At 41.1% G+C, this 6403-nt stretch overlaps 1 non-coding gene across 1 annotated transcript; it reads left to right on the forward strand.

Moving 5' to 3' along the window:
• The first annotated feature begins 5748 nt into the window (after positions 1–5748).
• LOC113461488 (small nucleolar RNA R71) lies at positions 5749–5857 on the forward strand. The gene has a single exon (XR_003383764.1). It is a non-coding gene; the product is annotated as a small nucleolar RNA R71 (small nucleolar RNA).
• Positions 5858–6403: the final 546 nt, after the last annotated feature.

Genomic DNA, 6403 nt, shown 5'->3' on the forward strand with positions numbered 1-6403 from the left:
AACTTGATTCAAATTCAGTTCATATGATAAAATCATTTAAGAACTATAAAGATCAATCCTATGCACAAGGAAATTTAAGTGATGCACATCGTATCTAGTTCAAATCAAAACATTATACTTGTATATCTGATCAATACTGTGTATATGTTTAAATTTCAAATTTTGCATATACTCAGTGTTTTGTCATCATCAAAAAGGGGGAGATTGTTGACCCCCTAATGGATTTTGATGAATACAAAACACTAGAGTAAAATTCCATTATATCTTAACAATTCGATTGAGGAATTCATGTGTTTTACTTAGAAAATTGTTAAGAAATGTCTAGGCAAGTTCCCACAATTTTTATGAATTTATTGAAGAATATTTTGAGCTAAAGAAAAAGTTCAGGGACAGCCGAGACGTCTCCTGATAGTTTCAGAGACGTCTCTGGCACAAACAGGAAGAACTGGCACACTTGGAGTCATCCCCGGCACCTGCCGAGTCGTCCCCGCGTTAGCGGAGTCGACTCTCTCAGAAGCGGAGTCGACTCTCTCAGTGGCGGCAGAAAGACGTTTCTCAAGGGATATGCGCGAGACGTCCCCGCTGTACGCGGAGTCGTCCCCGCAAGCAAAAAGGAGACTCCCCGAGACGTCCCCAAGATGGCGGAGACGGCTCTCTCAGGGTTTTCCAGAGAATGGTTTTTGCGGTGATAAGGAAGCGGAGTCGACTCTGAGATAGCGGAGTCGTCCCCACGCATAAAGTGGACACAAGCGGAGACGTCCCCTGAAAGAGCGGAGACGACTCTCTCAGGGAATTCCAGAGGGCAAGTTTTTCGGAGACAAAGAAGCGGAGTCGTCCCCAAAGAAGCGGAGTCGTCCCCACTCAAAAAGCACAGACAAGGCGAGACGTCCCCGTAAAGTGCCGAGTCGACCCCAGATAAAGTAAAAAGTAAAATCCTGTAGGTGAGACGTCTCTCGCTGTAGCGGAGACGTCCTCGGAGCGCCTGGGACGCGACTGACAGCTTTTCAGGTTTGATTTTGAATTTCAAATCCTTCTCTTTTTGTCTCTAACGGCTATATTTGCTTTTTGGGCTATAAAAGGGACCTCTTAAGTGGTTCTCAACAACTCTTCACCAACCCAAAGCAAAATCATTCAAGAGAGAAGTTTGAAAGAAAAGCTCAAGGGAGTGAGTGCATCCAAGGAAGGAAATCAAGTACTTTCAAGTCTCCCAAGTGATTTCAAGCTCAACCACTCTCGCGCGCTCGGGAATCAAAGCTCACACTCAACCCTACGCGGTCTACCTTGGAAGAATCAACATCTCCCACGCTTCCAACGGCAAAAAGATTCTTCCGGGTTTCATTGTTCATAAGTGCTATATTTGCTTTCTAGAGCTTTTATATTCTTTTGTACACTCTTTTATCGTGGTGCTTGTTCAAGTCAAGGGACTTGGAACAAGGGAAAGGCGTCCCAAGCCTAAGAGAAATTGGGGGTTTAGGGTTTGTTGTGAGCCCGGTGTAAAACAACGAGTTGGGTAGTGAACTCGCAAAACTACCGTACTGTAATCTTGGATTATAGTGGAAATACCCAAAGGCGCTTTGGGGAGTGGATGTAGGAGCAGTGAAGGCTCCGAACCACTATAAAACCGTGTGCTTGTGGTTGTCTTCTCTTATCCCTTTATCCTTGCTTTAGTTTATATATTTGTGTGTTTTAATCTTAAATTAGTCAAAAAATTTTTTAAAACACCCAATTCACCCCCCTCTTGGGTGACCATCTTTGGGCAACACATTTAGACACGTACTCAACACCGACTAAAATGTACTCATATCCAAAAGACAGTAGGAATGGGCCCATGAAATCGATGCCCTACATGTCAAAAATTTCAATAGCAGTAATGGGCTGAAGAGGCATCATATGCCTACGAGTTAGACTCCCAACACGTTGACATAGGTCACATGTCCTACAGAACTCGTGGACATCTTTAAATAGTGTAGGCCAATAAAAACCATATTACAACACCTTAGCTGCCGTTTTCTTAGATGCAAAGTGTCTTCCGCAAGTACTGGCATGACAAAAAGAGAGTACACTTTGCATCTCATGATCCGGTATGCATCTTCTAAAGATTTGATCATTGCAATACTTAAACAAATAGGGGGCATCATAATAATAATTCCTTACTTCACGCAAAAAATTATTCTTATCATTCGATCCCCAATGCTCCGGCATCCGGTTCGTGACAAGAAAGTTTACAATGTCAGCATACCATGGCATAGTTGAAAGTGCAAACAATTGCTCTTCGGAGAATGAGTCCCTGATGGAAAACTGTGGCACTGAATCATTAAAAACTAGCTGTGATAAATGGTCAGCAACCACATTCTCTACTCCCTTTTTATCTTTGATTGTGATGTTAAATTCTTGGAGGAGAAGTATCCATCGTATTAAGCGTGGTTTGGCCTCTTTCTTATCCAGCAAATATTTTAGCGATGCATGGTCCGTGAAGATAAGAATAGGAGCACCAAGGATATAAGAGCGAAATTTATCTAATGCGAATACTACTGCAAGCAATTCCTTCTCGGTGGTGGTGTAATTCATTTGGGCATCGTTTAAGATTTTGCTTGCATAGTAAATGACATATGGCTTATTATCCTTGCGTTGTCCTAGGACAACTCCTATTGCATAGTCACTAGCATCGCACATGATTTCAAAAGGTAATGACCAATCAGGTGGTCGCATGATGGGTGTAGTGCTAAGCATAGACTTCAACTTTTCGAATGCCTCTTGACATGTTTCAGTCCAATTGAACGGTGTATCAAGGGATAGAAGGTTACATAATGATCGAGCTATAACACTAAAGTCCTTGATGAACCTGCTATAAAATCCGACATGACCCAAAAATGATCTAACATCTCTAACCGTCTTGGGTGCAGGTAGCTTAGCGATTAAATCAATCTTAGCTCTATCAACTTTCATGCCCTTCGATGAAACAATATGTCCTAGGACAATTCCCTTTGGCACCATGAAGTGGCATTTCTCCCAATTCAGTATCAAATTCTTTTCAATACATCGAGCTAAGACTGCTTGTAGATGTGACAAGCAATCATCAAAAGAATCGCCAAAAATAGAGAAATCATCCATAAACACTTCCAAAAACTTCTCGTTCATGTCTTCAAAAACGCTGAGCATGTATCTTTGGAATGTTGCAGGTGCATTACACAACCCGAATGACATTCGTCGGAAAGCGAATGTACCAAAAGAACAAGTGAAAGTAGTTTTTTCTTGATTCTTAGGTGAAATTTCGATTTGGTAGTATCCGGAATAGCCATCGAGAAAACAATAAAATTGGTATCCTGCAACTCTTTCCAAAACTTGGTCTAGGAAGGGTAAGGAAAAGCGATCTTTCCTAGTAACCAAATTCAATTTTCGGTAGTCAACACACATACGCCAACTCGTCGGAACGTGAGTTGGGACTAACTCATCCTGCTCATTTTCGACTACCGTTAGACCCGCTTTCTTGGGCACGACTTGATTAGGACTCACCCACTTGCTGTCGGAAATCGGGTAAATAATACCCACATCAAGCAACTAAGGACTTCTGTTTTAACCACGTCTCTCATTGTCGGATTCAGCCTACGCTGCATTTGCCTTGTGGTTTTCGCATTATCCTCCAAATATATCTGATGCATGCAAATCAAAGGGTTAATCCCCTTTAAGTCTGTAATTGACCATCCAAGCACTTCTTTATGACTCTTTAGGATCGTAAGTAATTTTTCTTCTTGATCATTATCGAGCTCAGTCGAGATAATTACGGGAAAAGTGTTATCGGGTCCAAGAAAGACATACTTGAGTTCCCTTGGTAAGGGTTTCAGCTCAAGTATGGATGCTTGTTTCCAAGATTGTACAATTTTTGTTCTTTGTGAGGGCAACTGCTCGAATTCCTCTATCCTCGGTCTCCACCCATTGACCATCATGGCATCCGAATTATCCAAAACAGGTGGGACTACATCATCAGCATCGGTTCCATTAGGACACCAATCAATTAAGCTATCATCGGATGGTTCGTTAATTGCTTTAGTTAATAAATATTCTTCTGCGATGGTTTCAACCCAATCAACCTCCTTACTCTCTTCGGGATCATTAGATTGTTTGCACACATTAAAAATATTCAGTTCTAAGGTCATGTTACCAAAAGAAAGCTTCATGACACCATTCCTACAATTAATCAATGCATTAGAAGTTACAAGGAATGGACGTTCAAAAATGACCGGAATCTAAGACTGTGAGTTCGAAGCCGGATGTGTGTCCAATACGATAAAATCGACAGGAAAGTAAAACTTGTCTACTTGGACTAATACATCCTCGATAATCTTCCTTGGAATTTTAACTGACCTGTCAGCTAATTGCAAAGTGACGAAGGTTGGCTTCAACTCACCTAAACCAAGTTGCTCATATACAGAATATGGCAACAAATTCACACTCGCCCATAAATCTAACAATGCTCGCTCTATCCTAAAGTCACCTATGATGCATGAGATGGTTGGGCAACCTGGATCTTTATATTTAGGAAGAATATTGTGCTGCAAAATAGCACTCACATTTTCAGTTAAAAATGCCTTCTTCTTAACATTTAATCGGCGCTTGACAGTATACAAGTCCTTCAAAAATTTGGCATATGAGGGTATTTGTTTGATTGCATCAAGAAGAGGTATGTTGATCTTTACTTGCTTAAAAAGCTCAAGAATTTCAGAATTAGGTTCGAGCTTTTGCAACGGCTTTAACCGTTGTGGAAAAGGTGGAGGAAAAGGACATTCAACTTTCTCGGTAGAAGTTGGGACCTCAACTTCTTCTTTGTCCCTTTCATCGGCTTTGGGAGCATCAAAATTAGAAGTGACCTGTGGTCTCAATGGGGCGATCTGATTAATGACTTTTCCATTATGCAAAGTCATGATGCTCTTTGCATGTTCTGTATGCGAACTAGAAGGAGCCGTATTATTACTACCATGCACTTGTGGGTTAGGTTGGGGTTGAGCTGGAAGCTTACTCTTCTCTTGGGTACTTAGGACGGTAGTCAACATTGACAATTGGTTCCTTATAACTTCAAAATTTCGAGTATTTTGAGCATTGATATTATCTTGACCTTGTAGAAAAATTTGTATAGATTGCAAGGTATCCTCGATATTCGGCTTTTGAGAGGGTGGTGATGCAAAAGTAGGATGTGCAGGTGGAGGAGCTGAATTGTGTGACTGTTGAGGATGATCGTTTCTCCACCTAAAATTTGGATGATTCTTCCAACCAGGGTTATAGGTATTCGAGTATGGATCGTTATAAGGCTTTTGGTAGGAGTTCATAGCATTTGCTTGATCGTGCAAGACTTCTTTGAATGCCGGTATGGTGGGACAATTTGTAGTGGTATGATCCGACATATCACAGATACCACAACACTCGTTTCTAAGCTCTATAGTCTTGACAGGCTCAACCTTCCTAAGCTCAATTTCTTCTACCTTTCTAGTGAGGGCTGCCATTTTAGCATGAAGATCATCCTCAGTTCTGAGGTTGTAAAGGCCTCCCTGTACAGAGCTAGTAGGCTTAGGCAAAGACTTGTTGTTTCTATCTCCGTTATCCCAAAGTTGGGCAGTTTCAGCAAGGGAATCCAAATACTCCCATACCTCATCAGGTTGTTTTTCTAAAAATCCACTATTGCACATGGTCTCTACAAACTGTTTCAACTGTGGAGATAAACCTTCATAAAAGAAGCTAATAGTTCTCCAAGTTTCGAACCCGTGATGAGGGCATGAGAGAAGAAGGTCTTTAAATCTTTCCCAACATTCGTAAAATGTTTCATTATCTTTTTGTTGGAAATTGCTGATATGTCTTTTCAAAAAGTTGGTCCTTTGTGCGAGAAAGAACTTCTTTAAAAATTCTCTTTGCATATCTTGCCAAGTTCTTATTGATCTAGGTCGCAAAGAGTTTAGCCATATTTTGGCCTTATCCTTTAGAGAGAAAGGGAACAATGTCAGCTTGAGGACATCCTCGGTGACATTTGGCACTCTAAATATAATGCTCAATTCTTCAAAATCCTTTAGATGAAGATACAGACTCTTGGACTCTAACCTGTGAAACTTGGGCAGCAATTGGATTACCCCTGGTTTGATGTCAAAATGTCCTACATTATCAGGAAAAATTATGCTTGAAGGCTGACTAGTCCTAGCTGGTTGTAGGTATTGTCTTAGGGTCATAACATGGGGTTCACGTTCTCGATCGTGGTGACTCCCCGCATCTTCATTTAAATCAGCCATCTCACAAGGTGTGAGATACTGCGAAGGAATTTCAGAGGTATGTCCTAAGGGATGATCTAAAGTTGTACGACTCAATCGACCGGTGTCGTCCCTATTCCACTTTAGCATGCAAAATTTTTTTCTATCTTTTTTTT

The sequence above is a fragment of the Phoenix dactylifera genome, chromosome 18 (assembly GCF_051530095.1).
Source record: "Phoenix dactylifera cultivar Ajwa chromosome 18, Ajwa_hap1_PhDact_Kaust_v1.1, whole genome shotgun sequence".
NCBI classification, from domain to species: domain Eukaryota; kingdom Viridiplantae; phylum Streptophyta; class Magnoliopsida; order Arecales; family Arecaceae; genus Phoenix; species Phoenix dactylifera.